Source organism: Macaca fascicularis, chromosome 20 (assembly GCF_037993035.2).
Source record: "Macaca fascicularis isolate 582-1 chromosome 20, T2T-MFA8v1.1".
Lineage (NCBI taxonomy): Eukaryota > Metazoa > Chordata > Mammalia > Primates > Cercopithecidae > Macaca > Macaca fascicularis.
In genome coordinates this window covers 30,162,329-30,184,636 of record NC_088394.1, presented here as the reverse complement: position 1 = coordinate 30,184,636, position 22,308 = coordinate 30,162,329, and the positions used below count along the sequence as shown (strand labels likewise).

The 22,308-nt window shown below is 46.8% G+C and overlaps 1 long non-coding RNA gene across 2 annotated transcripts in view; it reads right to left on the bottom strand.

The window, feature by feature from the left end:
- LOC135968705 (uncharacterized) overlaps positions 1-22,308 on the bottom strand; it is a 101,670-nt gene that overhangs the window by 8,583 nt on the left and 70,779 nt on the right. The gene's annotated exons all lie outside the window — the stretch shown is intronic.

The window sequence follows — 22,308 nt, the reverse complement described above, 5'->3', positions numbered from 1 at the left end:
TCTCAATTGCCTGGACCTGATGTTTCCAGGCCCATGTTCTTCTAACGTCTGGACAGGCACTCATTGAAGCCTTTGAATATGTTTTTAAAAGGTTTCACAGTAAGCCAAGCTTCCCCTCTGGCTTTCTCAAAAGGTTACTGAGCCTGTGACCCTGAGCACAGGCTGGGCATAGATTTACTCTTCCAAGCTGCCACTTTTCTGAACATCTTGAAGCATCAGGGTGCGTAATGAAACTAGTCGTGGTCAGGGAGACTGTTGCTTACCTTCCCTGCTGCGACAGGGTTTCCTGAAACTGGGTTAATTCTTTATAGAAATGCACACAGTAAGTTTATTTTAATAAAATAAAAAACAGAAAACAGCTTATAGATGTTTTCAAGTGAGTGAAGTGGCTGTGGGTTTTGAGAGCTTTCTTTTTTACTATAGATTTTTATATATGGTATAAAGAAGGGATCCAGTTTCAATCTTATGTATATGACTAGGCAGTTTTCCCAGTTCCATTATTGAATTGGGAGCTTTCTCCTGAATTACTTACTTTTGTTGAATTTGTCAAAGATCAGATTGTTGTAGGTTTGTGGCTTTATTTCCGGGCTCTCTATTCTGGTCCGTTGGTCTATGGGTCTGTTTTTGTATCTGTACCATACTCTTTTGGTTACCATAGCTTTGTAGTATAGTTGGAAGTTGGGTAACATGATGCTTCTATCTTTGTTCTTTTTGCTTGGAATTGCCTTGGCTATTTGGGCTCTGTTTTGATTCCATACAAGTTGTAAAACAGCATTTCTTCTAACTCTGTGAAGAATATCATTGGTAGTTTGATAGGAGTAGCTTTAAATCTGTAAATTGCTTTGGGCAGTATGGCCATTTAAAATATTGATACTTTCTGTTTATGATGATTGAATATTTTTTCGTTTGTTTTTGTCATATCTGATTTCTTTGAGCAATGTTTTGTAATTCTCATTTTAGAGACCTTTCACCACCTTGGTATACTGTATTTTTCAGTATTTTTTTTTTTTTTTGTGGCTATTGTGAATAAGACTGCAATCTTGATTTGGCTCACAGCTTGGATTTTGTTTGTGTGTAAGAATGCTACTGATTTTTGCACATTGATTTTGTATCCTGAAACTTTGCTGAAGTTGTTTATCTTAGGAGCTTTGAGGCAGAGACTATGGGGTTTTCTAGGTATAGAATCATATTGCCTCCAAACAGAGATAGTTTGATTGCCTCTATTTCCATTTGGATGCCTTTTATTTTCATCTCTTTCATGATTTTTCTGGTTAGGATTTTCAGTACTCATTCAGTATGTTGAATAGGAATGGTTAGAGTGAGCACTCTTTTTTTCTGGTTCTCAAGTAAAATGCTTCCAGCTTTTGTCCATTCAGTAGGATGTTGTCTGTAATTTTGTCATTGATGGCTCTTATTAAGTTATATTTCTTCAATGCCTAGTTTGTTGAGGATTTTTAATGTGAAGGAATGTTGAATTTTATGAAAAACTTTTACTTGTGGCTGGATCATATCTGACAGTCAAAATTTCAACCGTCAGCTGCATTCATGAGAGATTCAGGACCTCAGCAGTGAGCATTGTCCATCTGTGAGGGTGACCAACTTAACTTTTGACTGGATGTACATACGAGTCACAATTTAAATTGTATGCCAAGCCTTGTTTTGACATATTCTGTACCACCTGAGGGAATTATACCATATACTAGAGTTTCGTAGTCCTCTGAGACTTCTGTGCAGGCAGGAAACCCAGGACATTACCCATTGCCCCAAGCCTAGCTATGGTCAATATCGTCTTTTGGCTTGGTCTGGGTACCATAGTCAACACTGTGCTTGTGACATGGATCCAGAAATTAGTCAACATCCAGTCTATTGCCAGATCCACATATGACAGTCACAATTCCAACTGTGGACTGCTCTCATGTGTGAAGGTGATAATCCTAATTGTTGGCTGTATGTGCCTATGAGAGTCACACTCTCGCTTGTCTGCTGGGCCCTGCTGTCACTCTTTATACAACCCAAGGGCTTTATAAAATACATGTGAGTGCTATAATCTTCTGTGACCTTTTTTAAATTAGGAGACCAAGGACCTTACTTGTAAGTCTGCCTATGAAAGTAAAAATTTATCCTATTGGCTAACTCCATGTAAGAAAGTCATTATTATGACTGTCACATGGGCCTAGGTATAGGTCACAATCCCACCTGTGGGCAGGACCAGGGAGGAAAGTCACAACACCTGAATACTGGGCCAGGGAAATGTCAATATTTCTCTGTGAACAGGGCTCATGCAGGAAAGTCACATCACCTTTGTTCTAGGGTCAGTAATATGTCACAATTAGGAAAGAAGGAAGGAAAGAAGGAAGGGAGGAAGGGAGGGAGGGAGGGAGGAAGGAAGGAAGGAAAGGAAAAAGAGCAATTTCTAAGATGTTTATCGGGAATATACATTAAAACATATAAGCTACAGATGGGCTACATATTGTTCTTTGTATTAGAGATTCCAGGAACCTGAAGATAATGCATGAGACAGCTAGTCAGGAACAAAATATCTTTAAATTAGGAATGGGCAAGGGTCATGGCTGAAGCCTCATATTCATGCTCTCAGGGCCTGATAAGCTTTGCAGACCTCACAGAGCTCAGACTGCTCTGAGCTTTTCTTCTTTTCTTACCCTTGTGCTCAGAACTCAGGAACACTTAACCAGAAGAAAGTTCAAACAAGAAACTTGCTGAACTACAAGGAAAATAGTCTGGCAGTGCCCTCCAAGAAGCTGACCATCACCCTTCTGCCCCACCTTGACCTCAGTTTCCCATACCACATACCATAGAATGTAAGACCAGCAAAACCACTCAACAAACTGTGGAGACAGAAGCCACAGAGGGCCCTGGAACCACTGCAGGACCCCTTGGACCACCCTAGGATTCACTCACAGCTGTTCTCAGCGTTCAGGGGCTGTTTATTCCCATCTTCACACAACACCAAAGAATTTTAAACAGTGACAGGGTAGACTAGCTGAAACCTGGAGCTTGGGACAGCTCAGCACTGTAGTCCCTGACACACATCTGCCCACCTGCCACCCAAATGAAGACGCTATTGTCAAGAAATCAGAGTCGCTGCAATGGTGGCCCATCAACCTACAGTGCAATAGCAAGTAGCTAATGAGGACCCAGCTCAGACCCCTTTCATTACCAAGTGATCAGTTTAAACTTCACAGGATAAAATAAGGTATTTTTATTAGCAATTAATATGGGTTAATAGAAAACAAACACAGAAATAACTAACTACATTTTTCAGAATAGCCCATCCTAATTGTTTCATATCCCTTCTACTATAATTCAAATAGGCTTTATCCTACAATTTTGCAGTGGATGTTACGATAAAATCATATTTGTTAAATATGTGAAGATAAGCTCATCATGGGGTTCTTCACTCAGTGTGATAACTCAGAGAACACAAAGTTGCAGAGAAAAAAAGCAGATGTTTTTGAAAGAATTATGAGGGACACATTTTTATGGATTGAAATGTATATTCTTACATCAGGAAAGTGTGCATCTTATTTTGGACTTTGGTTCATAGTAGGTGCTACTGTACATCTGCTGATGCTGCTGAACTGGTTCTCCACCCTGTGGGTGCAGTGGCCATAACCTGAGGTTACCACGCTCTCCGTGAGTAGGCTCCACTGCTCATGGTATAGCAGTGAGAAGATGTCAGGTGAGAGAACTGGACCGCAGGCCCTGCCCTGCAGCCCCCAGGTTCCACCCCCCACCTCCAGGCACACCTTGTTGCCCTGATGTGGTGCAGTCTGAGGAAGTCTTGTAGCTCTTCCTCCCAGAGATGGAAGAAGTGGGGTTGCTGATCGCCAGGCAGCAAAAAGCAAATGGACTGGATGGCTGGCATGGCAGGCAACTTCCTGTCCATTAATTGGGCTGAGTCCAGTAGGGGCACTTCTGGCAAAGCTGCACAGGAAGGCCATGGCAGAGATGGGGAGCAGAGGCCCATCTGACCCAACGCCCTTCCAAGGCTGCCCCTGCCTACCATCCAGCCTCAGTTTACCCTACTATGTAGGGAGAATGTTGGCCTTTCAAGTATCTCTGGACCTGACAAGGCTCCCAGGAGCCTCAACACAAAGTCCCCCAATCCTAACCCTCAGAGCTGGGTTATCTTCTCTCCTCCGCCTCTTCTTCCTCCAAATGACTGCTCCTGCTGAGGCCCAGGGTGCTCCAGGTGGGCCTGGAAGCCTTCAGGGCAAAAGGGCATTGTAGGGAGAGCCCCCACCTACTCAGGGAGGCACCCTGTGGCAGGCCCACCAAGTGAGAGACCCAGAACTCATCAGGCAGCCCAGCTGCATGAATGAGCCAGGAGAGGCCTTGAAAGCAGTTACCCAGGAGACACTCCCAGACACCCGCAGAACCAGGAGCCTCAGAGGCAGCCAGGTGGCATCAGTCCACACTGGAATTCGAGTCCCTGCACCACCTTCTGCAGAGCTCCAGGCCCTGGCAGGCACCGGGTGAGGATAGTACCTGAAGCCCTACCTCCTCCTCTTCCTGAAATCCAGGGCTGCCTCCACCTCCACCCTCACAGCCCAACTATTTTCCCCCCTAGGAATTAAGGTGGGACCCACCTTCCTGTTTTGTCTCATGGGGAGGCTGGAGTGCCATGCCCCAGGATGGAGGCATTAGGGCCCCAGGACAGGGGAGAGGTAGCCTCCTCTCAACAATGACCTCATGCCATCCACACTCAGAGATATGCCCACCTTTAAGAGGGGGCTGCCAAGGCACAGGTGCATATAATGTGGACAGACACTAGGAAGCGGCACCTTCCAGAGCTCTGATCTGCCCTCTCAGGACTCCCAGGCTGGAGGTTGGAGGTCCTTGGGGTGAGGGAGAGAGCCCAGCAGGCTCTGGCAGGGGTGTTTCTCAGGACTGGAAGACCACAGTGACTCAATGCCACCCACTGCCAGACACTGCCTTCTGACAGGGGCCCTCCAGTGACCCGCACAGCCTGAGTCCACCAGGACAGAAACACCTAACACCTGCCCGGGATGGCCGCGTGGGCAGGGGCAAGCAGGAACCCAGGGCAATGGCACCAGGGCGTGTGGTGGGGTCAGGAGCTGAGCAGGCAGCTGAACTGGACAAATGTTTATCCTAACCCAGATCTATCTGATCCTCTCCTGGGATCGGCTTCTCCTGGGATCTGCCACCCTGGGTTTCCCCCCAGATCTGTCCCTTTGGCTGGTTCCTCTCACCTCCTTGCCTGCTGCACCCCAGAGGGCTCAGGCCATACACCATCTGTCCCCAAGGTGTAACTATCCCCACGCATCTGTCCCACAAGGACCCTCAACAGCACTTGCTTCTCTCTTAGCATTTCCAGTATCAGAACTCCACATTCCAGCTGTCTGCACCATGGCTAGGCAACGTCCACCTGCGACTGTTCCAAGCCAAAATGGCTGGGCATGGTTCCTCTGAGCGCTCTCTCACACCCACAGCCCATTTGCTGAGAAGTGCTGCAGCACCCTTCGTACAGCCCCCACAGCCACCCTCCCCTCCTGCTGGGCTGTGATAATTGCCTCCTGCTTCCCTTAACCATTCACTCTAGCCACCCCATAGCAGCCACCTGAGCTCCCACGCCTGACTGTACTCACTCTGTGGTGGCCCACCTCACCCGGAACCAACACCAAAGTCCCCACAGGCCAGCACTGGCCTCTTCACCACTCTTGGAAGCTTCGGAGCCCTGTGCCTCAGTCTCTTCATCTGCAGCATGGGTGTCCCCTGCCACCCACCCCCAGCCTGCCTTCCAGAGCCCAGGGCCAGGTATCAGAGCCATCCCAGTAGCCCGGGCCCTCCTTCACCCTGAGGAGACCCCTACCCTTGGTGTGACCCCAGGAAGGTTGTCCCCCAGTCCTCAGTCTCTTATTGGCCTGTTGGGAGCAGGGCTTGGTGGGTGGAAGGCAGGCCCTACCCCAGCCAGCCTGTGTGCCTGAAATGTAGCCTCACTGTGGTCTCTTATCTTCCTCATCTCCGGGGATGGTGCATCTGCAATGCAGGAGACGGTGTGAGTGGCTGGTGGCCTCATGACAGCCCATGTCCAGGCGCCTGCTGCTTCTCAGTTAGGGGACAGAGTCTTTCTCTCCTAGGGCTCAGTCTCTGACCTGCCCCAGGAGGATTCCAGGTGCCCCTCACTCAGGCAGTACCTCCTGTGAGTACCCTCCTTTCTACCAATTATTAGAGAAACTCTGGGGTGGGGGTGCTACAGCCACACCTCTTGAGACCCCCTGGCCACTCCTCGGAGTGCTGGGCCAGGCAGCCACTCCCTCCACAAGCAGATGCTGGCAGCACCCTAGGACCACCCCTCCCAGCTGATCTCCATTCAGGTGGTCGGTGGCCAGCCCCTTCCTCCTCTCAGCCAGAATCTTCTTTTCCCACTCGCTCTGCCTCTTTCCACTTTTTCTGTCTGAAGAAGTGGCAAGTTGGAGGAATTAACTAGAATGACCCATATCCCTCCCCAGACTCCCTGTCGGGCGTGGGGTGGAGCGAGGCCTGCAGAAAGCCTAGCTTCTTACGCTCTTGTTGCTGTAACACCTTGCACTGTCAACTACCTGGATTCCCTGGGGAATCTCAGGCAAGGGCACGGAGAGTCCCAGCAGCCCCGCCCTTCTTTGCCTAAACAGTCCATTCTACCTCTCCCCAGTCTCACTCGCCTCACCCAGCCCAATCTCTACACTCCTACCCTCCAGCAAAGTGCCTTCCCCTCCCAAGGGCTTTTCCAAAACTATGGGGAGGAAGAAGGTTTGAGGTTTTGTTGCCTACCTGGGCCTGATAAGCCAGGAAACCATGAGAGAGAGCCCCAGAAAGAAAGACCAAGACTACAAAAGAGACACAGAGAGAAGGCAGAGAACACAAAGGCAAAGAGAGACACAGAACAAAAAAGAAGATAATTCAGACACTTTTGATTGGTGGCCTGGTTACCTAGGACTTGAGTGTGGTAGTTAGGGCTGGGACTATTTTGATAGCTGGGTGATGCCAAAGGCTTGGTTAGTACAGTAACCATAGGGGCAGAGGCAGGGACACTAGTCTCGCTCTAAGCCAGCAATTTTGGATATCTAAGAAAATGTTTTGTTGCTTTCACTAAATAGAGAAAATGAATTTTACATAAACCCTTCTACCTTGAGAATGGAGGATCTAGGAGGAGTGGGGGACAAAAATCAGGATCGAGATGAGTTCCCAGGGACAAATAACCTCACAGCTGTGTAGCACATAGACATGATCCATCTTAGCTCATTTGAGCTTCTTAAAGCAGCAGGGAAGGCAATATTCATCCCAGATGAGGAAACTGAGTCTCAGAGATTGCATAAAGCCACACATCTCTGTGTGGCAAAGCTGGGTTTTTAACCAGAGCTCTGACTCTAGACACAGAGACCTTCCAGCTCCACCAGCCCCCTGGGCGCCTCCTCAGCACTGCTGGAGGCAGGGATGAGGTGCTGCGGGGATGACCAGATGCTCCAGGCTCTGCCTGCAGCCCCTTATCCAAGCAGGCACCGCCTGCAGCCCTCTACCCCAGCAGGCCCCTCCTAGTGAAACAGAGGCTGAGTACCAGCTTAGGGTTTGGGCATGGGGAGGTCTCAGTCTTAGAACAACAACATCTGGGAATATCTTTCTGGAATCTAACAAAAGTCTGCCTGCTGCAGTGGACACCTAATTCCTCACAATTATACCGGGACTTCCTGGGGATCCCTGCTGCTCCCCTTCCTCCTGAATGTATTCTCCAAAATGCATCATGTTTGACAAAGCCTTCTTTTTAGGGTGTCCTACTCAACTTTCCTCCTGTTCTCCTCCTTTCACTGAACCCTGTCTTTCTGATTTTCAGAAAGGAGAAAGACAGTAAATTAATGACAGGGACAGGAATTCCTGATTCTTGGCTGAAGCTGGTGGTCTTTATGGATGAGTTCACCTTTCACCCCACTGGGCAATGAGCTTCCTGAGTGTACTTACAGCACAAGGCTGGCACACAGGAGTCTATTGAATGAATGAAAAGTGAGCAAATGAATCAGATCCAGATTCTTGAGTGTTAGTTTCCATCATCCCCTCCAGCTCGGAGCTACCGGAGAGGGCCTGTTACTGTGATGTCTTCAATAGCTGCACAAGAAGAAAGCTGCACAGGAAAAGAGCTGGTTTCCGGAAGTCCCCTGAACCGGGAAGAAGCCTGTGGGTATGCAAAGTGCCATCTGCTGGTAGGTTTAGCATGATCAGAAGGAAGTGCTCCTTGTCCCCCACCTCCACAACACCCACCGTCTCTGGGTGGGCTTCACATGAATGTCAACCAGCCGCACTGCCTGCCTCTTTTTGGCTTTCTGAAGCTGCCATGCCCAGGCTGGTGGAGTTTCATTTCTTTTTTTCTTTTTTTTTTTTTTTTGAGACAGAGTCTCGCTCTGTCGCCCAGGCTGGAGTGCAGTGGCGCAATCTCGGCTCACTGCAAGCTCCGCCTCCCAGGTTCGCACCATTCTCCTGCCTCAGCCTCCCTAGTAGGTGGGACTACAGGCGCCCGCCACCACGCCCGGCTAATTTTTTTTTGTATTTTTAGTAGAGACGGGGTTTCACCATGTTAGCCAGGATGGTCTGGATCTCCTGACCTCATGATCCGCCCGCCTCAGCCTTCCAAAGTGCTGGGATGACAGGCGTTAGCCACCGCACCTGGCCGAGTTTCATTTCTTGACTACCACAAATTTCCTTCCCGTTTTTCCCACTTGCTACATGGTCTCTCTATGTCCCATGAAGCCTAGACTGGGCAAGGGATGAGGGCTGGAGAGTCTCTTAAAATACCAGGTTTGTAGAGGCAGGAGATGGGAGCCTGAGGGGCTCTGTGGGCCTGGGCTTGAGGGTCACTCCCAGCTAGGCAGTTCTGCTGCTCCTTCTTCCACTCATTCCAGATGCACAGCTGCTCGGCCAGCTGGGCCTGCCATTTCGCCTATGGAGAAGAGGCAAAGCCCACCCAGGTGTGCATGGGGAGTAGGTGGCATCGCAGGTGCCGGACCCTGACAGAGCCACAAGAGAACTCATAGGGAATTTTCCTTCCCAGAGTCTTAGGACAGTGGCACTCTTCCTCCAAGTCCTTCCGCTTTCAGCAGGAGACAGCCCCACAGCAGGTGGGCCTCACAGAGAGTGCCCTGGCTAGATAAGGACTGCCCACAGCAGGGCACTTGCAGATAATCCACATCCAACCTTACTCATGGCGAGACTGCCTGCGATGATTTGGGAAATGTCAGGCAGTCTCCGCCTAGCTCTGCCACTGTCCCTTCCGCTTCCCCACCCTGCCCTGCCATCTGCTTTGTGCTCTGTGCTCAGATAGGTGGCTAGGTCATTCACGTCAGAGGAGCACAGCTGTGGAAAGGCAAGCTTGGTAAAGAGAAAAGGAATCACAGCAACCTTCATGCTCAGCAGAAGAATAATATAAGATTTTGCAGGTCACATTCAAGTTCACCTCATTGGTTGGGGAGGAGGACGCAAGGACAAGAGTGGACAACAGGCATGTGACCAGTCATTCCATTGCCAGGTCCTGAGTTAGGCCCTGTGGTGGCCTGGAAACTGATGAGACTGAGCTCCTGCTGTCAAGGAGCATCCCGTCTGGTGGGGAGAAAAGGCAGAGACCCAAGAAGACCCAGCTAGGGCTGCAGGAGCAGCTCAGAGTACTGCAGGGGCTCCTGAAGGAGAGCCCACCTTGAGCAGGGTTTGGGGCTCCAGGGAAGGCTGCTTGGAGGAGGTGGTGCCAAACAAAAGGGATAGAGAACAGACTGGGACCTGAGGCAGCATTAGATGGGGAGACATAATGCCTACAATCTTGTCTTTAAGAGAACTGAGCTCCCTCTCCTACTTCCTGTTCTCAAAGTGAGCTTCCATTAGCTTCAGCAGGTCACTCAGGTCCTTCTTCATGTGCTTCTGGTGGATGTCCTCTGGGTGGATAGCTGGGGCTCAAAGTCTGCTACCCTGATGAGCCCAGGGGAAAGATGGGTGGGTTAGATACCCACCATCTCAGTGCAAAAGGCCTCTGGAAGGGTTGGCCCTGGCCAAGTATATAAGTCCATTCTCATAATACTTAAAGAAAATATCTGAGACTGGGTAATTTATAAAGAAAAGAGGTTTAACTGGCTCATGGTTCTGCAGGCTATACAGAAACCTTAGCAATTTCTGCTTCTGGGGGAGGCCTCAGAAAGCTCTGATCATGGTGCAAGATGAACAGGAAACAGCAATTTACATGGCCGGAGAAGGAGGAAAACAGAAAGGGGAGGTGCTGCACACTTTTAGACAACCAGATCTATCTCATGAGAACTCACTCACTATATGGTACCAAGTTGAGGGGGTGGGGATTGCTAAACTATTCATGAAAATGCCACCCCATAATTCAATTACGTCCTACTGAGCCCCACCTCCAACACTGGGAATCACAATGCTACATGAGACTTGGTGGGGACACAGATCCAAACCAGATCACAAACGAAAGGGCAACTGCAGCCTGAAACCAGGACCATGCTCGAGAGCTGGCACCAAGCCTGGCCTGCGCTAAATATCATCCCACCTGCAACCTGCCCTAACTTGAGGTCACAAAGTCTCTCACTGTTTGGGAGCCCTTGGGATTAACCCCAGCTCAGGCCTGCTGTGCCCACTCACATCAAATTTACTCTCAAATGGGGATCTTGGGTGGCACCAAGTTGGCCAGGAATGGCCTCTTGGAGAGAGGAATAATCAGTGATCATCAACCCCACTCTGCACTGAGAAACTGTAGGTGTAGGGAACAGGCATGGCCCTGCTCCTTCCTGCAGCATTTTCCACCGCTACCTTAACCAGCCACAACCATGATATTGACACTGACATCAACAACAGCAGTCCTCCGCCTTACTCAGCACCTGGGAGCATGCAAAGCTCTTTCACACATGTCATTTCATTTTGTGCCCATCTTATCCTTCATATGCCCATGAAGTAGGTACCATCAGTGGGATTTAGGAAAACTGATGCTCATAGAGGTAGACTGACTTGCTTAAAGACACACAATGAGGAAACAAACAAGCTGTGACAAGATGACACACTTGTCTGATCCAATTCCTGCTGGTTGGGCCTGCAGAATCTCCCGATGAACCCAAGAGTCCTGCAGTTTGGTCCTGGTCCTAACACATACGTAGTATGTGACACCAGGCCCAGGGAGGTCACCGGCCCCTGGTTTCCACATCTGCCATCGGGTGCGTGGAGGTGAAATGAGACACTGTAGGGTATAAGCAGCCAGGATATGAATAGTCACAAATATACAGTTTTTTTCTGGAGCCACTCTCTGCCATGTGTGTGCAGGCCTGGAGTAGTTGGAGAGTTCGATTTAATGGGATGGAGGGTCAGGCAATGCAGCAGAGGGAGAATGTGGCAAGGAAGATAAAGGATATTGGCAAGGGAGCAACAATAGACATGGAACAGGGAACATGGGGAGTGTAGGGTTAAACATAGTGAAAATGAGGTAGAATGAACAGAGTGTAGGTCCTTGTAAAGTTGAAGAAGTATTGTTACATAATACTAGTTATTGAAATGAAGTGACTGAACTGGGAGGCCTGGGCTGCACTGGGCTGCACTGGGCTGGTTTCCGAAGTCCCCACAGACATGGGAAGAAGCCTGTGGGAATGCGCGGCACCATCTGCTGGTAGGTTTAGCATGATCAGAAGGGAAGTGCTCCCTGTTCCCATGTCCACCAAACCCAGTGCCTCTGGGTGGGCTTCACAGGTGTGGCAACCAGCCACCCTGCCCTGCCCCGTTTTGGTTCTCTGAAGCTGTCATGCCTAGGCTAGCGGAGTTTCACTCCTTGACCCCCCAAATTTGCTTTCCTTTTATCCCAGGTCCCAGCTCAACCATAGAGGGTGTTCTGACCATCCTGTGAGATAAGAGTGTCTGTCCAGGGCTGTGAGTCATCCAACCCCTTCCTCTGGATGAATATAGCTCCATCTGCGCTGGGATGCACAAGTAATAATGAAATATAGGGTGGAATTCAGCCTATCCTTTCCCCGTCAGGAAGAGGCTCCTGTTTAGTGCACAACTTGGACAGCTGTGTATGGTGGTTTGTGCCCAGCACACTCCCAGCCCATGCCCAGTGCTCCACACTGCACTCCTGTTTCACCATCATCCTCCGTCACTGAGCCTCGGCTCCAGGCTTTACCACAGGTGCATCCCACTCACCTGGGCTTGGGCTTGGGCTCCCCCACTGGGCCATTTAGAAGAGAGAGAAGAACACAGCCACTTCCACAGGGTCAGAGGGCTCCCGATCTGGTCGCAGCTCTGCCTCTGATGAGCTGGAACACTGTGGAGTAATTATCAGAAGGAAAGTACTCATCTATCTAACACATGTTTAACTTCCCTAATCTGAAAATCCAAATTCTGATGCTTCAGAATCCAAAACATTTTGAGTGCTGACATGATGCGCTCCAGGTCACAAGTGGAAAATGGGTCACAGTTAAACAAAGTAAAAACTTTGTTGTATGTGCAAAATTTTTTAAAGTATTGTTATAAATTACTTTCTGTATACCTTATGTGTATAAAGTATATATAAAATGTAAATTTTGTGTTTAGACATAAGTCCCATCTCCACGATATCTGATTATGTATTTGCAAATATTTCAAAATCTAAAAAAGTTCTAAACTGGAAACACCTTTGGTCCCAAGAATTTTGAATAAGGGATTTTCAGCCTGTAGTGCATTTCCCAAGTTTCTGTGAGGTAGATTCAGGAAAGAAAGCTGAAATATTTCTTGTAATATAAGTTGGGGTCGTTGCTTCTGAGATGCTTCTGATAAATGAATATTGCTTGAGATCTGAGGCAATCTGTTTGTCATTGCCTTCTTTCCACCTCACCTTTTATTGCTCAAGATTGGTGGCAATTTTAATGGTAGTCAAGGTAACTTTAATTTATATCTTCTAAAATTCCTTCTTATTCAACAATTTCACACATTCCTGCCAAGTGCTGTTTAGAATAGCAGACTGTTTCATAACCCTGACTTAATGTAGGTTTGAGATGGTTTAGAAAATTAGAAAGTTTAAAAGGAGGGATATTTACATCCTCATTCCCTGTCTTTCTGTGTTTTAAGTGAGGAGTTCGAGTACTTCAGATCATAGCGCAAGAAAACCTGCTGAAACTTCACTTCCATTTAATTAATTTTCAGGACAGATTTATATCTCTGGTCCAGAGAAGAAAGGAGGAAAGCAGTGATAAAGAGCAAGAGGAAGGTTAGATGGCTGGGTAGACGATAAGGGGGAAGAAGAGTAAGTGTGTGATTGTTCTCTTTTCTTGTCTCACCAGATGCTACTTGGACTATTTATCATGTGGATGAGCAGGATGAGGTAAGCTATTTTAGGTTTAGAACAGATTCTTCCAGTAGAGTGGATGCAACTTCCAAAGATAAATGAAGGAAGTAAATGTAGCATGGGTTAGAATGCCCTTCCTTTTTAAGGGCAAATAATATTCCATTATATGGATAGACCACATTTAAAAAATTCATTCTCCTGTTGATAAACACTTGGGTTGCTTCTACCTGTTGTGATTATGAATGATGCTGCTAAAAACATTTGTGTATAAATGTGTCTTTGAGACCCTCTTTTCAATGCTTTTGGGAATATACCCGGAAGCGGAATTGCTGGATCCTGTGGTCATTCCATGTTTAATCTTTTGAGGAAGTGCCATGCTATTTCCTGCAGCAGCTGCACCATCATTCTCTTGGTTTCAGACACTATGTATAGGCTGGTGAATCCCAGCTTTATAGCTACAACTTTACGCCACCCCTGAGTTGTAGACAGATGTATGCAACTTCCTACTTAATTTTATCAATTAGATGTCTCATGGACCTTCTTCAAACTGCACCTTCTCCTTGCCCCTCTCTTACTTTCCCTCATTTTGGTAAATGGTGCTAACTGAACAGTGAGTTGCCCCAGCTGAAAATTTTCTACAGAGCCCAGTGCCGAGGAAAGATGTGGAACCTCAGCCAGGACCCAGGAAGTCAATCTCTTCCCACAAGCCTGTGCCCCCAACCCACAGCAGAAAGGCCACCCCAAAGAGATCCAGGGTGGTCGAGAGTCCTGGATCACTAGGGAAAAGATTCCTTGACTCCACTTGGGGAGGAATTTATCCTGATTGAGTGTGTATCAGGGGCCAGACATCGTCTAGGTGGTGGGGATACAACAGAGAACAGAACAGGTGAAATCCTGTTGTCATGAAACTTTTATTCTGTGATGTTGCACTTACTCTATGTCTATTACTAAGCTCTTGTCAAGAGCCAGGCCCTGACCTTGCACTAAGATACAGCAGTGAGCAAAATGCACAAACATATAATTACATATGGTGATAAATTAATTCATTTAACCAGTAGTCCAGATTGCTATAGGAACACGTAGCAGGCAATTAGATCTGGCTTGAGGAACTGGGGAATTTCTCAAAAATGTAAATTAAGTGAACTTCATTTTCTGAGCCAGAGTCTCTGCTGCCCAGGCTGGAGTGCGGTGGTGCAATCTCAGCTCACTGCAACCTCCACTTCCCGGGTTCAAGCGATTCTCATGCCTCAGCCTCCCGAGTAGCTGAGACTACAAGTGTGCACCACCACGCTGGGCTAATTTTTTGTATTTTTACTAGAGATGGGGTTTCACCATGTTGTCCAGGCTGGTCTTAAACTCCTGACCTCAAATGATCTGCCCACCTCGGCCTCCCAGAGTGCTGGGAATACACGCATGAGCCACCATGCCCAGCCAGGTATTCAGATTTCTGTAGTTTCTATCTGATGTCATTTTTCTGTCCTAGGACCCCATCCAGGTAACCATATTACATTTAGTCATAGTGTCTCCTGATGCTCCTCTTAGCTGTGACAATCTCTCAACCTTTCCTTGCTTTTGATGACCTTGACAATTCTGAAGAGTATTGATCAGTTAAATTTTGTAGGATGCCCTCTATTAGAATTTGTCTAATGTTCTTCTCATGATTAGATTGGGGTTATGGGTTTTGAGAGGAAGCTCACAGAGATAATGTGCCATTTTTGGCAAGGCATGGTTGTGGCTTATGCCTGTAATACTTGCCCTTTGGAACGCCAAGGTGGGAGGACTGCTTGAGGCCAGTAGTTCAGGACCAGCCTGGGTAATATAGCCAGACTCCAAACCTTAAAAAAAAAAAAAAAAAGCTCAGCATGGTGACACATGCCTGTGGTGCCATCTACTTGGGAGGTGGAGGCAGGAGGATCACTTGAGCCCTGGTTGTTGAAGCTGCAGTGAGCAGAGATTATGCCACTGCACACTCTAGCCTGAGTGACAGAGGGAGATGCTGTCTCAAAAAAAAAAAAAAAAAAAAAAAAAAAACAAAAGAAAAAAAAACAACTCTTTTTAAAGAAAAGGTGGGTTACGGTTATGCATCACCTCCTTGACAGTGTGTTTTGTTTTTAACAGCATTATTGAAGTATAGTTTACATGCCACAAAATTCAGCTGTTTTAGGTGAACAGTTAGATGAGTTTCAGTAAATGTATACAGTTGTGCCTGAGGGAGCTGCTCTTTGAGCTGATGACCAAAGGATAGAAATGATGTAATGAGACAAAGGAAGGAAAAAACCGCTCCAGGCAGCGATGATGGCACGAGCCTCTTCAGGAAGCATAGCACATTTAAGGAGCTCAGGTGAATCCTGAATCACCATGAAAAGGCAAAATATGTCACCCTACTTCATTCACTATGCTTCCTATTTCATATTTAATATTTCCTTCCAAGCATGTGAGAGTCAACAGCATTTAATGCCTAAATGCATAAACTCTAGTTATGCGAAACACTTGCCTAAAACAACTCAGTCCCTGATGGTTTACTCAAGGTTTTACTATAACAAGAAATAAATATTAGGATCGTAAAATTCAGAATGGTCCTTGAAGGGGAATAAAATTGTAATAAAATTTCCTCCTCTTTCAGGTCTTGTTTCAGTGAGAATGTAAAGTACATGTGCTATGTGCTTTGTGATGACGTCGTTGATTTATTTCTCTTTGGAATAAGCACACCACAACAAAGTGAGAATGAGAAGGTAATTCAGAGGGAGAAGAAGGGAATGGAACTCTACTCAGAACTAGATCCTCATATGAACTTAACATCTGAAATAAATCCAGGTTGTAAAAACACCAAAAGGCTGTTTCCATGAGTGAGGCAACCAAGATGCCCTCTCAGGACTTCTGTGGGACATTGGAATCCCCTGGCATATGTGAAATCCAAATTAGTCAGGATAGGTATGGTAGTGCTGCAGTAACAAAGAAACCTTTTATTTTCAATGGCTTCATACTGAAGCAGCATCATTGTCTGGGGTAAATACTGGAGGTTCATCATCTCATGCTAAGGAACTTGAGGATAGAGGCATATGAGAAGTGAGTTTTAAAGCGGAGGCTTAATAGTGAAAGAGATTTTATAGAGAAAAAGAGAAAAGCTCTCTCTCCTGCAGAGAGAGAGAGTGGCTCCCGAGTGCATCTTCCAGTCCCATGGTGAAGTGCACAGGGTTTTATAGACTGGCTTGAAGAGGCGGTGTCCAATTTACCTAGGGCCCAAAGGTTGGTTGGACCAGGTGTGACATTTACATAGCACATGAAGAAGCGGACCACCCCCCACCCTAATCTTTTATTATGCAAATGGGTTTCCTACCTGGTTGACAAAGAAAAGGGAAGATGGAGATGCCATGTTGAACATGCCTGGTGCCCTGGTAGCCTTTTCCTATTGTCACAACTGCTGGCATTCACCTGTGCAAGCTTCCATCTTGCTTATCTATGTCTGCAACCTTATCTATGTCTGCAGCTCGATTTTACAGGCTGCTTTTTGATAGAAAATAAATGATTTGGGGGCTGCTTTTTATTAAAAGGGAAACCTTACTGAGGACTTCCTTACCCTCACTATCTGCCTAAATAATTTCTTTTTAACTCCTATATCAATACAATTATTGTTTGATGTAGGTCAAGTGGCTTTCCTTGGTGGCTTTCCTCCAATAATTGGTTCAAAAATCTAGGCTGCATCCATCTTGTGATGGTGTCATATCCATCATGTGCCCTCAAGAATTTGCCACAGACCAAGTGTGGTGGCTCATGATGCTTCTACTCCCAGCACTTTGAGAGGCCAAGGTGGGAGGATCTCACTTGAGTCCAGCAGCTTGAGACCAGCCTGGGCAACCTAGCGAGACCCCATCTCTACAAATAAAATTAGCCAGGCGTGGTAGTACACACTTGTGGTCCCAGCTACATGGAAGTCTGAGGTGGGAGGATCGCTCGAGTCCAGGATATCAAGGCTACATTGAGCCATGATCACACCACCTCACTCCAGCCTGGGTGACAGAATGAGACCCTGTCACAAAAAACAATTTGCCACAGAAGACGAAGAGAGAGGGTGGATGATGACATGGGAGATTTTATGGCCAGGCTTGGAAGTGGTATACATCCCTTCTGCCCATGTCCCTTTGGTCAGAATCCAGTTATGGTGGCCCAATCTAAGGACAAAAATGGCTGGGATTGTAGTCTTCTTATGTACATAGGAAGAAGAAAAATAAAATGGGATTTGGTGAATGTATAATATTATCTTTGCCACAAGCTCCTAATTTTGTTGCTAGATGCTTTTCAAGTTATAAAAGAATCCTGCTTGTTGTAGCAAATGTAACATAGGAGTATAAAGGTAAAACTAATGACCTCCCTGCTCTCTGTCTCCTGGCTTCTATGCCCTATGTCGCCTGCCACACCACCCTCCTTGTTGGTGTAACTGTATTCCATATGCATGAATGGTTCAGGAGACATTAACTCTGGAAGGCCCTTCTGAACTGGAAGTTCTCCTGATAAACCTTCTAGAGTTGCTGAAGAATGTCCAAATGAAATGTTTATCCAAGAAGTCCAGCAGGTTGACAGGGGAGCAATAGCGTTTTGTTGGAATTTAAGATCCAGTGCTTTCATTTCTGTTTTCCTCCATTGGCTGCAGGTTTTGGCAGGAGCTGTGGCAACAGAAAGACCTGAGTTCAGACCTGCTCTGCCTCCTACCCTCCATGTGACTTTGGACAAGTGGTAAACTCCTCTGAACGTTATTTACCTCAGCTTTGAAACAGAGATCTGGTATCTAACCTATATCCCATGGGTATCAAATACCCATGTGGTATTTGCAATGCTACAAGATAAAGTCTAGTCTTAAATCTGCCAGATTGTTGGGTACCTCTGACATCTCAACATCCACAACTAAAGACCAAGCCAGCTCTCATTTCAAAAGTGTACAGTGGGTCGGGCACAGTGGCTCACACCTGTAATCCCAGCACTTTGGGAGGCCTAGGGGATCGCTTGAGTCCAGGAGTGCTAAACCAGCCTGGGCAACATGGCAAAACTCCGTCTCTATGAAAAATACAAAAATTAGCCAGACGTGGTGGTGCACACCTGTAATCCCAGCTACTCGGGAGTTTAAGGTAGGAGAATTGCTTGAACCCAGGAGGCGGAGGCTGCAGTGAGCCAAGATCACACCACTGCACTCCAGCCTGGGCGATAGAGTGAGACCCTGTCTTAAAAAAAAAAGAAAAAAAAATCAAGTGTGTACAGTGTGACCGAGAATCTGGTCCTCTGCAGAGCAAAGTGCCATATGATAGGGAGGAAAGGAAAAGCAAACATGGACTCAAAAATGTCTGGGTTTGAAGGTTTGTAGTAATCAGGAAGAAAAGAAGATATACAGGGAAATCTAGACTGGAAAAGTTGGAAGTTACTAGAACCATGTTGAGAAGGATCAGGCCATTTTGCTACTAATCTTCCTGTTCGTTAGTTATGTGTAGTTCCCATCAACAGGGGCAGAGCCCCGTTGTGGCAGATCTTAGTGGTTTTTTGTTTTGTTTTGTTTTGGAGATGAAGTCTTGCTTTGTCGCCCAGGCTGGAGTGCAATGGCATGATCTTGGCTCACTGCAACCTCCGCCTCCTGGGTTCAAGTGATTCTCCTGTCTCAGCCTCCCAAGCAGCTGGGATTACAGGTGTGTGCCACCATGCTCAGCTAATTTTTTTGTATTTTTGTAGAGACAGGGTTTCACCATGTTGGCCAGGCTGGCCTTGAACTCCTGACCTCAAGTGATACACTGGCCTCAGCCTCCCAAAGTACTGGAATTACAGGCATAAGCCACCGCACCTGGCCTGCAGTTCTTGTTTCTAATGACCTAGTAGAACAAAACCTTCAGCGATGCTCCCAGGTGGCAGTGTCCCAGAGGAAGTGATTGGGTTGTACAGTGCTTTAGCTGCTTTGTAGTTTAATGCAACAGGGATCTAAGAGCAAAGGAGAGCAATAAAAGGCAAGCGTCAACTCTCACCTGTCAATGTTGAGAGGGTGGTGGGAAGAAACGATGATAACCAAAAAATTAAAACCAGAAAGGGTCGGGCGCAGTGGCTCAGGCCTATAATGCCAGCATTTTGGGAGGCCAAGGCAGGCAAATGACCTGAGGTCACGAGTTCGAGACCAGCCTTGTCAATATGGCAAAATCCCATCTCTACTAAAAATACAAAAAAAATTAGCTGGGCATGGTGGCTAGTGCCTGTAGTTCCAGCTACTTAGCAGGCTGAGACACGAGAATCCCTTGAACCCTAGAGGCAGAGGTTGCAGTGAGCCGACATCACGCCACTGCACTCCAGCCTGGGTAACAGAGTGAGACTCCGTCTCAAATAAATAAATAAATAAATAAATAAATAAATAAATAAATAAATAAAATCAGAAGGGTCACATTGAAGAACTCAGCAAAAAGAAGAGAGGACAGGCACCTGAATGATAAAACCTTGGGTATTTACACAAATCTACAAAGGAAAAGAAATGGAAAAATGGTTTATCAGTAAGTGTTCAGTAGAAAAAGCAGAAATCACCTTAGATATTTCAAACAGAGAGAGCTTGAATACAGGGAATTAAGTTATAAAGCTGGTGGAAGGACTGGGACAGCAAAAATGGGAGAGGTGTGTTACCTGGAGATTAGAAACTACAGGAAGCTGTGAACATACTCCATGTAGTTAAATTCTGGGCATTAAAACTGCTTATCATCTGAAGTTTTATGAACAGCTGTGGGTAGAGTGTGGTGGCTCATGCCAATAATCCCACCACTTTGGGAGTTGAAGGTGGGAGGATTGCTTGAGGCCAGGAGGTCAAAGCTGCAGGAAGACCAACCTGGGCAACATAGTTAGACCCCATTTCTAAAAAAATAAATTTAGCCAGGCATGGTGATGCATGCCTGTAGTTCCAACTACTTGGGAAGCTGAGCTAGATAGGTTGCTTGAGCCCAGGCGTTCACAGCTGCATTAAACTATTGATATAGGAGTTAAAAAGAAATTATTTAGGCAGATAGTGAGGGTAAGGAAGTCCTTTATAAGGTTTTGAAAGTTTTCCTTTTACTGAAAAGCAGCCCCCAAATCATTTATTTTCTAACAAAGATCAGCCTGTAATATCAAGCTGCAGAAACATATATCTTGTTGTCAAGTGAAAGACTATGTCCATTGCCTGGCATGTGGTAGGTACTCAGAAATTGGCTGTTATTATTACAAGTCAGCTCACTGTACCTACATTTGAAGCCTGCCCAGTGGTTCCTCAGAAATCAAGCTGGGGTGTAGGAGGATAAACGTCTCATCTGGATCCTGACAGCATGTGAATAAGGAAGAACCTTACCCCACGAACTAGCCTGTGATCTTGGGAAGTCACTTCACCCCCCTGAACCTGCTCTCTGTTTTGCAAAGGGGAGATAATATTTCTCTTACAGGGTTGTTGTAAGAATGAAATGAAATCACATGGCCAAACCTGACACACAGAACATGTTCAGTAAATGTTAGCTCTTATTGTTAGACGCACAGTTTTGGCAAAGGAGGCTCTTGGGAATGGTGGAGGTGTCAGAGGCGTTTGAACCAGAGCAATTCCATCCTGAATAGCGGCTGGGTAAAATGAAGCTGAGATTCCCAGATAGTTAAGGCATTCTAAGTCACAGAATGAGATAGGCGGTCAGCTCAAGATACAGGTCATAAAGACCTTGCTAATAAAGCAGGTTGCAATAGAGAAGCTGGCCCAAATCCACCAAAACCGAGATGGCGACGAGACTGTGCTCTGGTGGTCCTCACCACTACACTCCCACCAGCGCCATGACAGTTTACAAATACCATGGCCACGTCAGGAAGTTACCCTATATGGTCTAAAAAGGGGAGGCATGAATAATCCACCCGCTGTTTGGCATATGATCCAGAAACAACCATAAAAATGGGAAACCAGCAGCCTCCGGGGACTGCTCTGCCTATAGAGTAGCCATTCTTCATTCCTTTACTTTCTCAATAAAATTTCACTTTACTCTGTGAACTCACCCTGAATTCTTTCTTGGGTGAAATCCAAGAACCCCTCTTGGGGTCTGGATCAGGACCCCTTTCCTGTAACAGAGGGGTGGGTGGCAATGTGAAAACAGATCTTGGTGGTGAAGGACCCCCATTAGGGGGCACTATTTCTGCACATTTTTCCAAGGTAATATCTATCAGTTGAAAAAAAAAAAATTTGAAAAAGCTGATCGGTTCACTACCTTATTAAAAGAAGAGTGGTTTGACTCTAAAACCCCGAAAGGCGGTACCTAGAGGGTTGTGCCGTTTTATGCTAAAGGCTCTCAAGCCAGGCTTGTGCCTCTGATATCTGTAGTCCTAGTGCGTTAGAGGAGAAGGGATCAGGACTGGAGGTGTATTGTGATTTCTTGGCTGCAGCACCCCAGGCCCTACCGTTCAGGTATGTCAGGAACTGCAGATCAAACTGAAATCTCCAGGATTCAGGCCCCATCTTGGTTTGCCTGGAGAGCTGTTGGGGCAGATTCCAGGCCTGGCACCAACCCTGAAAGGCAACTTTTAGCGCAGCAAGGCCACACACATGGTCCTCCCGGACCTTCCTTGAGGATCTTAGGAGTGCCTGAGAACCTACGCCATGCCCCCACGCTGGGGTGCTGGGGATGATTCAGGCTTCTGTCTTCTTTAGGGAGGAATTGCATAGCAAGGGGGCTGGATTGATGTCCTGCTTGGCCACAGGCATGTGTGTAGGTGGCAGGACTGGGGTGAAGCACCTTCCTAGGGCTTCCAGGCTTTCAGAGATTGGGGCAGTGCCTGTCCTTTCGGAAAATCAGTGTTAAAATTGGAGAAAGTAGTGCATACCATGGGGTTGTTGAGAGACTCACAAATATCCATGAAATGTCCCAGAAATGATGGGAAAAGCTTTTGGGTGGCTGGGGAAACCAACAATGGTAGACAGGGTTGGAGCTAGAGAACTGTTTCTTACAATTTTAGTGGGGGATGTTCTGTTTGGGATCTGGTCTCTG